Source organism: Gorilla gorilla, chromosome 1, assembly GCF_029281585.2.
Source record: "Gorilla gorilla gorilla isolate KB3781 chromosome 1, NHGRI_mGorGor1-v2.1_pri, whole genome shotgun sequence".
Lineage (NCBI taxonomy): Eukaryota > Metazoa > Chordata > Mammalia > Primates > Hominidae > Gorilla > Gorilla gorilla.
In genome coordinates this window covers 88,313,704-88,327,025 of record NC_073224.2, presented here as the reverse complement: position 1 = coordinate 88,327,025, position 13,322 = coordinate 88,313,704, and the positions used below count along the sequence as shown (strand labels likewise).

Here is a 13,322-nt window from a genome sequence, read left to right as displayed (position 1 = left end):
ATTTACAACCCCAAGCAATTACTGCAAGTTGGGATAGCACAGGAGTGCAAGAGGCCTTCAGCACAGGCAGGCTGCAAGGAGAATGGAAGGCAAAGGGGTGGATTAATGGAGCTGAAGTCAGCCAGGACAGCAGCACTGGCCCGGTTCTCTAGTGAGAGAGGTGGCCCAGATGCCTGCGGACAAAGCTTCGTGGATGGGACCTGGAAGCAGAATGGAAGGCCTGGGTTTTGCTTTATGGCCACCTTCTTTTGAAGTGAAATGATGAGATCTCTGGACTCTTCTCTTTCTCTCCCCCCGCATCTTTTCAAGGCATCTTTCCTCCTGGTACTCACTGGCACATCCCCCACAGTATTACTCCTTATACTTCAGCTGAGCCCCTGCTACTTTCCTTGAAGATTTTTGTCCTTTATGTTCTATTCTCTTGTCGTCAGGTTTGTTTTATGAAATAAATTACCTAATTAATTAAATAACCATCGACCATGGACTTAATTTTTGCTATATACCACTCTGGGGATTAAATGACCTCATTTAATCCTCAAATAAGGATTTTCCTATGAGTAAACACTTTTATTCTGGCCATTTTACAGATGAGGAGGATGAGGCAGACTGGTTATGTGACGGTCTGTGGCTGTGGACCCTCCTCTGGTGGAAATCGTGGCACTGGTTTTCCTGTCCTTAGGCTGTAAAGTTGCAGCTCCACTCTCAAGGTTCTTTTTCTGGGGGTGGGATGAGAGCAAAGATAAGTAGAGTTCACAATTGAGTATTTTCTTTTGTTTCAGGAGATAATCATTCAGAAAAATCTCAGGAAACTTTGTCAATTGCAAAAACTGTTGTATTTGTTATCTCATCTGTTTGCTGGTAGTGATTAGAAATAAAACTTTTGAAATATTAAGGGCTGATGTAATTTTTTTGGGGGGTGGTGAACAGGAAAGAAGATACTAAGCGAGAAACCAGAGAGCTTGTGTCTTTTTCAGTCATTCTCGGGGAAACAGGACCCCTAAGAGAGCAGTAGATGATGACAGCTTTAAAAAGACCAGGAGAGTGGATTTAATTTCTGAGGCCCTTGAGAAGAAATAGGGCATGGGGAGCTAAGTCCCCAGATGCTTAACTAGCAGGAAGTCCTCCAAAAGGCTGCAAGAATTAATCAGGTATTGGCCTCCTTTCAAGAGACTTGGGTTCTAATAGGGGAGCTAACATTTGAACATATACAGCTATACTACAAAGGATAATGTGGAAGAGAGAGGGGACTGTAGCTGGGATCATAGTGGGTGAGATCAGCAAAGCAGTAGTGAAGAAAACTCTTGCAAAATTTCTACTGCGGGCAAAGAGAAAGAAATCTGAAATGCATAAATTCGATCCAGCCTTTATTTGGCGTAGGAGAAGTCTGTGTTGGGTCTAGAACGGGGCCGCTGTGTGACCTTGAGCATGTCTCTTTACATTCAGATCCTCAGCGGAACGACAAGCCTCTAAGGCTTCCATCTGTTCTAAGCTGGAGGGGAGAAATCAAACTGTAAGAAAGGAGAAGGATGCGTGCTGCAGGGCTTGTCCAGGGTTTTCCTGGGAGAGTCACTGGTTCACAGTGTGACATGGGGTATCGGTACGAATTTCATAGGTGCCATTTTCTCCCCTCGCTGTGGAGAGCGGATATCTTTAGGCACTGAGCCGCTTAGAACATCACTGCGGTTTTCAAAGAAATATGGTCTTGCAGTCCAGAGACAGGAGGTGGCGCTCTTTCTCCTGAAACAGATTGATGTCTGCAGCTTGGCTTGCAGACTGTGCGGGGGATGCAAACTGAATAAGATCTCTGCAGTCTGAAGGCATCCAAGGAGACCCGGGCAAAATGGCTGTTCAGGACTGCCTGCCAAGTATAACTATTCCCTCACTTGAATGCGCCCTAGAGGCGCCAGCTGTGCTTGGGCTGCAGCACCGACCAAGGTGAACACACACAGCCTCCTTTCCACAATTTTACCGTTAAGTTGCTGCATTTGCAAAGGAAAATCTTCATTGTCACAAATGATGACTGTATCTGTCTGGGCTTTAGATTGTGATAGGGAAGAGCCTCTCCATCTCTGTGTATGATAAGTATACTTATCACTTATTACATGGGAAGGTGAGCGGTCCAGGGTCCTCCATGCCATTTTAGGTGAGACGGCATCCCAGGAGAATGAAGAAAAAAAAAAAAAAAAGGAAAAAAAAAAGCAGGATCTGGGAGAATGTCTTACCTGGAGGACCTGGCTTTTACCTGGGAGATGTTGCAACTTCTCAGTGAGGAAAGACCTGACATTAGCTCTCCTTTGAAGACATTAAAGAAAAGCAAAAACAAAACAAAACAAAAACAAATGAACAAACAAGAAAACAAAACCAAACAATTTCATAATGAAGTGAAAAGATCACTGGATTGGAATTCAGGAGTCTAGTAAGGCCACTTACTGGCTGTGAGACTTAGTCAGGTCACTTACCTCTGGTCCTCAGTCTCACTTTGATTTTCAGTAGTTATTGATTACTACTGAAAATCAAAGTGAGAAAATTACTACTATTGATTCAATAGTTATTGATTAATGTCTCTTCCAGCACCACATTACATAGCATGTATATGTGTGTGTGTGTGTGTGTGTGTGAGAGAGAGAGAGAGAGAGAGAGAGTGAAGAGAGAGAGAAGAGAGGCAGGCTATCAAATAGAATAGCTTTTGGGGGGAAATTTGTATAAGGCAAGACAGAAACATACATTATTGGGGACTGAGGAAAGCCTTTCACTTTAATTTCCATTTCAATCATTGAAGCTCATAGTGACCATGCCCAGTGAAAAAGCCATGCCATTTTCTTCTTCTGGGAACTGAGATAGATCCCTCAGAAGTATCGCAATCAATATATATATATGTACCTATGATCTCCATTCAGTTGCTAGAACAGCTGTGTGCCTTCCATCGAAGCCTCTCTTCTGGCTTCTGAGTTGGGGGGCAACTTCAACAAATCAGGTTCCAATGGGGAGAGAGAGGGAGCTCTTCCTTTGCTCCTGGGGCACTGGAAGTATGTGGTAGAGGTGAGGAGGGAGGAATCATGGTGGGGGCAGGTGGTGGTGTTCCAGGGACATGGGAGGAAACTGCAGTATTGCACTCCTACTTGATGGGCTTGGCCATTCATCGGCCATCATCAGCTGTCAACATGAACTGAGAACCTCCTGTGTGCAGGCTAGGCACTGGGGATGCCTCTGGAACCCCATGCAGTCTTTGCTGTCAAGGAGCTCACTGTCTCATCAAAAGAAAATAGATAGAGTCTGTTTTCCCTTTAGCCTGAACAAGCACATTTAGGCCCTAAGGGCTCAGAGGGCTCTCCTCCCCAGTCTTCCTACCCCCTTGCCCAAGGTTTGGCTAGACACAGTCAGTAATAAAAAGGATGCTTTTCAGACCAATGGATGCAGCTTTGCATGTGCTTTGTCCAGTATGCAGATGGCTGCCAGGCCGCCCTACTGAGGATTCTGTTTGCAGGAATGTGCTCTGATTCCTTAACTGTAGGCTTTGGGGACCAGAAGTGGCCAGGGGCTTAAAGGCAGCTGAAGTGAAGCAGCTCTTCTGCACACTCATCAGCATCAGCCTTCAAGCTGCAGTGAGGCATGGACCTGAGATGACTGCAGTGCCCCAGGTGGGATGCTGCAGTGTCCTTGGGAATACCCGTGGCTGCTGCAGGACACACTGAGCACAGTGGGCCACGGTTGGGTCTGAGCTGCCAGCTGCAGGGTGAGCTGCTGACTCACTGCTGCGGCCATGAGACCTTTAGCCACTGGAACAGCACGGGGAATTCTTTCTTACTTTAAAGGAGTATGTGATGGAGAGGAGGTCAATGGGATGATAAGTCAAAGTGTGAGCCTAAAAAGCAGCTATAAAAATTTTCATAGAATTCTTGGGCAGAAATGTTTTTATCAGCCTTGGAAGAATGCAGCCACATTGGGGAAGTTATTCAATCAGTCGGTCAGCATGTATTAAACACCCATCGTGTGCCTAGCATTTATTGTGTGCTTAGATTATAAGGGGAAAATGAGGAGTAGAAGATGTTCCTTGCCCCATTTGGGGATTATGATAAGACTGGCACTTAGAGAGCCTTATTCTGTGCCAGACACAGCATTTGACTTGCGCTAGTTTATGTAATCTCACAGTAACACCATAAAAATTATAGGTATTTTAATTTATTCTACTGTAAGTTGAGAAGTTAGGATTTGAACCATGTCAGTTCAAAGTCAGAGCTCTTTACCACCATGCAATTATGTTGTTCGAGAAGTGCACACAACTGGAGAACAATACAGGAAGATTCATGGTTAAGTGCTAAATCATATTTATAATACAAGCATTTATGACAAGTCCAGAATAAATCCCTATCAATCTGCAACCCTGAACCAGCTGAAGTGTGTAGATTTGCTTATGTTTAAGCAAATATTGAGCCTGCAGAGGGAGTTTTTGAGAAGGTGGAGGGTCAGGATGAGCACTCGTAAGGTCAGGGAGTGGCAGCTGTGGGTACCATCAAAGCGATAGCATTAGGTGACCTGCTGTGAGTCTCAGGCCACTGCGTGCCCAGAATGGTCCTAATTGTTGGGGAAAACACAGAAAGATAATTACACATATTTTTGCCCTTTGAGAATTTAGTCTGGTTGGATTTACCTGATCAATTAATCAACTTAGGAACTACTAGCAAAATAAGAGGAGAACGAGGTTCATAAGGAGATGAAGAGGGCCCATGACCATCCCATTCAGTCTTTAGTGGGTCAATATTTGTGTTAGCAAGGAGACCATGGGCCTTTTACCAGACGATACTGACAAAGACTCAACAGCTCTTAAATGTTCCTGTGGAGATACTGACTATACATCTGTGGCAGAGCTGACCAGAGCTACCTAAGCCCTCTGGTTTCAAGGATGAGAGATAATCCTGGGCAGCTGTCAGAGAAAAATCTCTCATGAAACTGATGAAATGCCTTTGTCTTTTGGCTGGTAGAGCTGATTTTTCCAGGGACACAAATGTGCCAACTCTCTGACCCAAAGCCCAATGTCTCATACACTTCTCGGGCACTCATTTGGGCTCATGGATTTAGGTTACGGTATCTCCTTTTCTCTCTTTCTCTAGTATTTAGCTAAGGTAGTGACTGATACTATTGACCTGATCCTACTTCTGCTTTGCCCATAGTTATTAATTTTTTTTGATCCCTTTCAGGGACTCTATACACTTTAGCTGGCTGGCTGAGATCTGATGGGGGTTTTAGAAGCTTAAACATTGTGAGGAAGATGAAGAAATGAATAAGATCAGGTAAAGATATCTTCCTGGACAATATCCTTTGGCGGAATGCCAGAAAAGTAACAGATGAGTTCAGGAAGACTTCAAGGGCAGCATCTGAGACCCAGACCAAATCAGGGTCCCAGAAACCATGGAGAAAGCAATTTCCATGACAGCCAAGCAGAAGGAAACTTATCAGCTCATACCTGAAAGAAGTTGCTCTGGCACTGTTTTATGGGAATGGAATTATTAAGAAGGTAGGGGTGGGTGGTTATGGGCAACGAAGAATAGATCAAGCAAAAAAATTTGAGTTGAGGCAGGGATAACCAGAGAAGACTGATAACCATGTTGACTAGTCCCAAGCTAAAGAGAATGCTGAGGCTTAAATTATAATGATCAAGTTATGTTTCTTCTATTGAAAGGTCTCTATTCAGAGAAAATAAAGTTGTTTTTGAACTGGGAGTACCTGGCTGTGCCTGTTCTGTACTGAAAGAGACCGAGCAAAGTGGATTAACACAGAAGAATAAAGGGGAGAAACCAGGGCCCAATAACCTGTTATTTCAAAGTAAAACCACCGCCTTTGCGTGGTGGTGATGTAGGATTCTTTCTGTGTGGTTAGACTCACTGAGCGGCTTTCTCTTTGGGGATCTCCTAGGCCTATTTCCTGGTGCAACCAGTGACTGAGTGAGACCCATATTCCGTGGTAGCTAAGAATTGGCTCTGGGCATGGGCTGGAAATAGAGATACTTAGAAAATTGTTAATTTCTCAGCTGGGGGTGGTGGCACATGCCTGTGATCCCAGCATTTTGGGAGGCTGAGGTGGGCAGATTGCTTGAGATCAGGAGCTCAAGCCAGCCTGGCCAACATGGTGAAACCCCATCTCTACTAAAAATACAGAAATTAGCCAAGTGTGGTGGTGCATGTCTGTAATCCCAGCTACATGGGAGGCTGAGGCAGGAGAATTGCTTGAACCCAGGAGGCGGAGGTTGCACTGAGCCGAGATCGCACCACTGCATTCCAGCCTGGGCGACAGAGTGAGAGTCTGTCTCAAAAAAAAAAAAAAAAAAAAAAAAAAAAAAAAAAAGAAAGAATGAAAAAGAAAAAAGAAAGAACGAAAAAGAAAATTGTTAATTTCTTCAATGCAGGGTTGTGTCTCACTCATCTCTTTATCCTCGGCACCTAAGAAAGTTCCCAACACATCATAGTAAGCCAGTTATATATGTTTATTGAGCCATTTTAAATGATTTGTGCTTTGGGATTGGCTATGTGGAAGATAAAAGATCTAAAAGACAGTATCCTGTTTCTGTTGCCTCAGAAGTATTTCTCAGATAATAAAATATTGGCAGATTTCTGATGATTCTCAAGAAAGCTGGGAAATAGAGCTGAAAAACATGGAGGATAATAAGTTATCCCAGGAATAGAAGAAAAGAAAGTCCCTTCAAGAGAACTTATTGAAGTTTTGGTTTCTCCAAGGATAGTGTGGTATAAGGAGGCAAATTGTTGGAGCAATGTTTGCAGGAAATGTTTTCTCAACATATGAGGTGTTTGTCAGGTGGATGAGGACAGTGTGTGCAGGACGGATGTGGTACAAAAAAGCCCAGCCAGGGAACTTCCTGGGGTGGCTGTTGGTGGGTTGGTTGGGAGTTGGTGTAGCTGGGGCACAGGTGAAAGGTGGAGATGAGACTAAAAGGGCTACAGCTGTCGGTAGTATGATTCCATTTTCCTTCTAGAAAGATGACCGTGGTGGGGTGGCTCACGCCTGTAATCCCAGCACTTTGAGAGGCTGAGGCAGGCGGATCAGGAGGTCAAGAGAACTAGACCATCCTGGCCAACATGGTGAAACCCCGTCTCTACTAAAAATAGAAAAATTAGCTAGGCGTGGTGGCAAGCGCCTGTAGTCCCAGCTACTTAGGAGGCTGAGGCAGGAGAATCACTTGAACCCAGGAGGTAGAGGTTGCAATGAGCCTAGATAGCGCCATTGCACTCCAGCCGGGGTGAAAGAGTGAGACTCTGTCTCAAAAAAAAGAAAATACCAGAAGGAGGCCAGGTGTGGTGGCTCACATGGCTCACATCGCTAGGCAGAGGTTGCAGTGAGCCGAGATCGCGCCACTGCACTCTAGCCTGGGCGACAGAGCGAGACTCCATCTCCAAACAAACAAACAAACAAACAAAAAACAAAAAAACAAAAAAAAAAGAAGAAAGAAAGACAACCCTGGGCATAGTGTAGAAGAAGGAGAGGGGAAAGGAATGATGGGGAGGCAGCAGGTCCAGGTAGGATTCAACTGCAATAACCTGAGTGATAGCTGATAAGAACCTGAGCTGGCACAGTGTCAGCCGGCGGGAGAGGAGTCAAACTGGGAAATGAGAGGAGTTGCACAAGACTGAGCTTATCAATTGTCTGGGGTTGGGGATGACGGAGCAGAAAGAGTCTGGGAAGGTGAACGTTCAGGGTTTGAGGTCCTGCTGCAAGGGACAACATTCTTTGAAATGTTTTTATCTTAAACATTCATGAAAATTTCTATTTTTTACTTAAAAATGTACCAATGTCTGCATTTCTATGAAAATAATATGTAAAACAAGTTTACAGACCGAACTTTCCTTTCCAAAGCTTCAGAGAAAATGGACATGTAAGAAAACTGCACCATGGTCGTGTGTGTTTTCTGATGCTCCCAGCAAATACCCCTTTTGAAAAGAGTGGAAGTCTTCCATGATCTGGCAACATCTCCCCTTGTAACCTTCGTTTTGGCCAAACTGATCTATTTACGGTTAGCCTTCTCATGAATATTCTACTTCTCTGGTTTTGTATGTTTCAGATTTTCTGGTGCTTCTCCAGGCCATCTTCCAGGGCCAACTGAGATACTGCATCCTCCCTCCAGCCTTCCAGAACTATGAACCCCTTCTAGCTCCTTTCTCTGAAATTCAGCAGACTTGTTCTGCGCTGCTTTTATAATTTAACGGTAGATAAAACCATATGTAAAAAGAGCTAAAAAAAGTATTGTGACTATTATTACTATAGTGCTTCAAGGTTGTATGTTTTGTTTTTTTTCAAGCAGATTTTAAGTCCTAGAAGTCAGGGACTATGTCACTGATGTCTTTGTTGCCGCACTCAGCTCAACATATACTTTTTGGATAGATGCAGTCATTCTGTATATAGAAAACAAACTTATATTCAAGTAGAGGGAACAGATGGTAACTTTTTTCCCCCAGAATATATTTGTGACTTTAAGTTGAATGTTTATTCCCATTAAATGAACTATTTTATTTCCTCTGTAAAGCAAATTTAAATATCAGAAAGCCAGGGTATCTCCTCTCTTTATGTTTTCTCCTTTGATGTGACAAGTAAAAGGTAGGGCTTGGGTCACCTTAGGTGGCTGTGATTCTGATATTGTGCAAGTGCAAGCACTTTTTCTGTCAAGCCTGCCTGAGCTCAGTTCTTAGCTTTTAGGCAGACATTTCCCTGCTTGCAAAATCAAAAGCTAAGAGAAGTATGATGGGAAATTGCTTTCTAAAGACACCCATGCAGAAGCTTGTGGCTTTCCCTGAAGGCCTCCTCTCCTTACACTAGGTTGGGTATTTCCACCATGTCACACTTTATTGTTAGTGTTGATGGCCTGGGCTCCCCAATAGTGGAAGCTCCCTGGGGGGATGTCTGTGTCTTATAAGGCAAAATCTCATCAAAGAGTGTATTGGAGTTATTTCTTGAGAGAACATATGAAGAGAAAACTGGAAAATGTACCAGAAGGAGGTAGAAGGAGACAAAGATCATTTGATACTTTTTCAGTCCACTAAAGGTCTGAATCTGGTAATTATGGGTTGAGAAAATGGAGAGAAAAAATGCAGAGAATTTCTGGTGAGGCTGTTGATACAAATAGAAAGGCTGAATGAAGGAAGTCAAATTAAAAAAGCAGAAAAGTATGGAACAAATGGATGAGACTATGCTTTGGAGGAATCAAAACATAGTATATCTGTTAAGTGACTTTAGATTCAGAGAAGAAAATGGAGTCTTTTGAGTTCACTTCATCTCCTTTCATATCATCCTGGAACCACGTTCCAACTGGCAAGGCACTAGTTATCTACTGGATCTCTAAATCCTTTAGGAGGTGAATTTAACCTCCAAAATGTGCTTTGAATCGGTGGTTTCTTCACCATCATTATTATCGACGTCATATGGCTGCCGTAACAATTTACCACACATTTAGTGGCTGAAAACAATACAAATGTATTATCTTATAGTCGTGTAGGCTAGAAGTCTGATATGGATCTCACTGGGCTAAAATGAAGGACTTGGTAGGGCTGCATTTCTTTCTGGAGGCTCTAGGAGAGAGAATCTGCTTCTTTGCCTTTTCCAGTTTTCAAAGGCCATCTGCAGTCCTTGGCTTGTGGCCCCTTCCCCTATCTCCACATCCAGCAATGTTACAGCTCTCTGCCTGGCTTTCATGGTTACATTTCTTTCTCTGATCCTTTTTTTCTGCCTCCCTTTTCCACTCTTAAGGACCCTTTGATTACTTTAGGCCACCCAGATAGTCCAGAACAGTCTCCATATTTTAAGGTGAGTTAAAAGTTTCCATCTGCAACCTTAATCCCCTTTTGCCATGCAGCCTAATGTAGTCACAGGTGCTGGGAATTAGGGAGTGGACATCTTTGGTAGGCGAGGCTTTATTCTGCTTACCACAATCCTCGGTCACCATTATCCTGACCTGGATTGCTGCAAAGCCTGAGCTCTGCAGGCATCATACAGCCAGCAAAGAGCAGAGCCAGAATGTGAATGCAGGAGTCAGGCTGCCTGCATTCATTTTCTGGCTCTGCCATTTGCTGGCTGTATGATGGATATTAGGAAGGCAAGCCTCTCTCAGCCTCAGTCTCCTGTTAAAGGAGGACACTAATTGCACCTACCTCATGGGTTGTTATTGTTGTGAGGATTAAATATATACCCGTCACACAGGGAGCACTGTGTTGGCAATTGTTATTATCGTTACTGTTATTAGCTAGTCTCCTGGCCTCTACTCTCAACCCTCTCCACTCTATCCATACTGAAGCTAGAGTGATCTTTCTTAAACACAAGCTGATCATATTCTTCCTTTTCATGCTATGAAAATCATTTATGCTATGGTGTTTCCTCCCCAACCTCTCTACATTGAGTCATATTAGGCTATTTGAAATCCGTTGAATGGGGCAGATATTTCACGTCTCTGTGTCTTTGTACACAGCCACTCCTTTTGCCTGGACTTCCTTCCTCTCCTTGACTCTGTGTCCAACTTCATTCATACTTCAGAGCCAATTCTCTGAAATCCTGGGCAGAGCTGATTACCAACTGAAATCTTCTGCACCAGCTACGTATCTGTCCTCCACACCACTCACACCCGAGTGAGCCACACTGGCCTCGTAGTTTCTGCCTGGAGTCTGGCACATACTAGATACTCAAGAAAAGAGTGTTGAGAGCACTGTGCTGGGAATTTATTCTTTGCAATTTATTGGAGTGTTTTCCTCATGAATTTTTTTCTGGTGTCTCCCTTCCCATGCTGCCAGAAGCATCCATTTGCCTCAAGGAGGAATAGGGTTTCTATAACAGGAATGCAAAATGAAAACTATCTAGCTTTTGATGCCCAGAGTAGGAATTATTTTAAAACATCTTTTAGTTTTTTTTTTAATTTAATAGTTTTGTGAAACCAGGGCTTGCCAATTAGAAAGGGCTTTTCAAAACTTCTTTGGCCTTTTTAGTGTATTAAAAGCCAGCTTAGTTGAACTAGGTCTTAGAGATTCTTCTGTAACATAGAGGGGACACCGTTTTCTGCAATTAACCTGGGCATGAAGTTTTGTTGTCCTGAGAAGAAGAAAGACAAGTGGCAGAAGAGCATTCCAGAGAGGAAAAGAAGTGAAAATCTCCCCCTTGAGTCCTGATGAATTTTGGGAAGGAGAGAAGACGTGGGGTGGTGAGAATCTTGCATCATGCTTCTACCTGGTAGATGTGGGAAAGCCAGGAGCAGAGGACATTTACATTTTCCTAGTTTCCTTTCAGGACTCTGGGAGGAAACTGCCTTGGAAGATATTCCTTGTGTCATATGGAACAGTCATGTTAGAGCAAAGCAAATGGCGAGCTACGGTTAAGCAGAGGGGGAATTTGAGCTCAGCTTCTACAGGTCTTCCTCTGCTCTCAGGTAGAATGAGAAGAATCCAGAAATTTCTTCCTGCCCTACTGAGTGATGTGCCCTACTGAGTGATCATTGATGAACAATCATCCATGAATTCCTGAAGTTGAATAACAGGAAACTGTACTTGTTTTTCAAACCACTTGGCTACTGTAAGAAGCTGCTGGTCACAAAATGCATGTTCAAAAAACCGCAGTCCTACTGGCAACCCTTGGTTTGAGAGTGCAGCAGGGATACTCACTGCTGGCAATCCTGCCATATTTACAGCTTGTGTAAAAATATCATTCTGGGAACTTCGTGTTCTGTTGTCTACTTTGATGAACTCCAAATATGGTACTGCCTCACTTAAGATGGTGGGAGTTAGGAAGACGTCTACTCCAGAGGTAAAAGCATTTGCAAAGTCATTAGCAATGAGATGTCGCACTTTTCTGTGCTTTGATGAAATAATTTTCCCAGTTTTCTTTTAATAAGAAAAAGTTTCCTGAGAGAATTCTTCCTCTCACCACATCATTGAACGCTTCTTGTCTGGTTGACGCATACATGGCTTCAACCATGGGTGGACACACTGAGTGGACACATCAGTGTCACATCTGTGACTACATTGTAGCCCATCAAGTCTTGCCATATTTAATGCCACTCCTGATGTGCACGATACATGATAGCAGACAATTGAATAACTGGTGTGAGGAATGGATACTTCAATTACTTTGGCCCCTTCAGACTCAAAGAGGTCAGCAGCTTTGGACCAAAAAGACTGTACTTCACTTAATAATTCTGGCACAAGATATTCCTTTGGAATTTCTATACATAGTTTGCTCACATCTGCCAAACCAAATAAATGGTTTAATAGGGTCCTATACTGCGGTATAATCATTGGTGTCATGTCCAGCCTGTACACTCAACACAATTGCTGCATCATCCACACATCTGGTTAAGATTCCTGGCACATCCATCAAATTCACCAGGAGAATGAGACCATGATGGGAAACTAAACCATAGCTTGGTTTGGAACTAGCAAGCCTGCAGTGGGCAGCAGGATTTCTGATCGATCCTCCTGTAGCTGATCCTAAAGCCGACATAGCAGCCGCACTCCCACCTGAGCTTCCTCCAGTTATCAGCCAGTCTGATCTTCATTCTTGCTGTGGGGATTCTGCTTCCTCTTTTCTCTATATTATTTTGAATAACTCAGGGGTTTTTAACTGGTCCAAACACACCATCTGTTCTTCCAGATCCAATAGCAAACTCATCTAAATTTGTTTTTCCTATTAGTAGAGCTCCCTGATCCAACAACTTCGAAACTACTCTAGCATTATAAGGTGGTACATAACCTTTCAGCATATTTGATGCACATGTTGTCTCAATGCCAGATGTGCTAAAGTTGTCTTTTACTGCAATAGGAATTCCATCTAAATCCCCAAGTGACTGTTCATGCTTATATCTCTTTTCTGATTCTTCAGCTTGTTTTAAGGCCACCTCTTCTGATACAGTAATGTAGGCATGTAGAAACTTGGTCTTCTTGATAAGAGAGAGACATTTTTGACAGAGCTCTGTTGGCATAATCTGGCCTTGTTTCAGTGCTGCAGAAACTTCTCAGAGGGTCTGGCCCAGCATGGTCCTCGTGCCCAGCCTGCCACCACAGGGGCCAGGCAAGGAGGAGAAAGAGGTCACCAGTTGCTAGTGATATTACATGGGCGCAGCCATCTTTAATCGTCACTGTGGGATTCTAAAAATTTTAAAAGCCACCTAAAGAGTGTTCCCAGTTTGCAGCAGGGTTATAATTCAAAATGTCACTTGCAAGTTGGTTATTTGAAATTCATAGGGGATATCTCTACATAGAAATAGTGTACTTACTAGTGACCAGGTTTCTAGCCCAAGTATAACTTAAAATGCAGCTGAAATAGAGCATATTTGAAATAAATAG

The 13,322-nt window shown here is 43.3% G+C and overlaps 1 pseudogene; it reads right to left on the bottom strand.

Annotated features, from left to right (window-relative positions):
* Positions 1–11,462: 11,462 nt before the first annotated feature.
* Positions 11,463–13,092, bottom strand: LOC101143523 (glutamyl-tRNA(Gln) amidotransferase subunit A, mitochondrial-like; annotated as a pseudogene).
* Between the last annotated feature and the right edge of the window lie 230 nt (positions 13,093–13,322).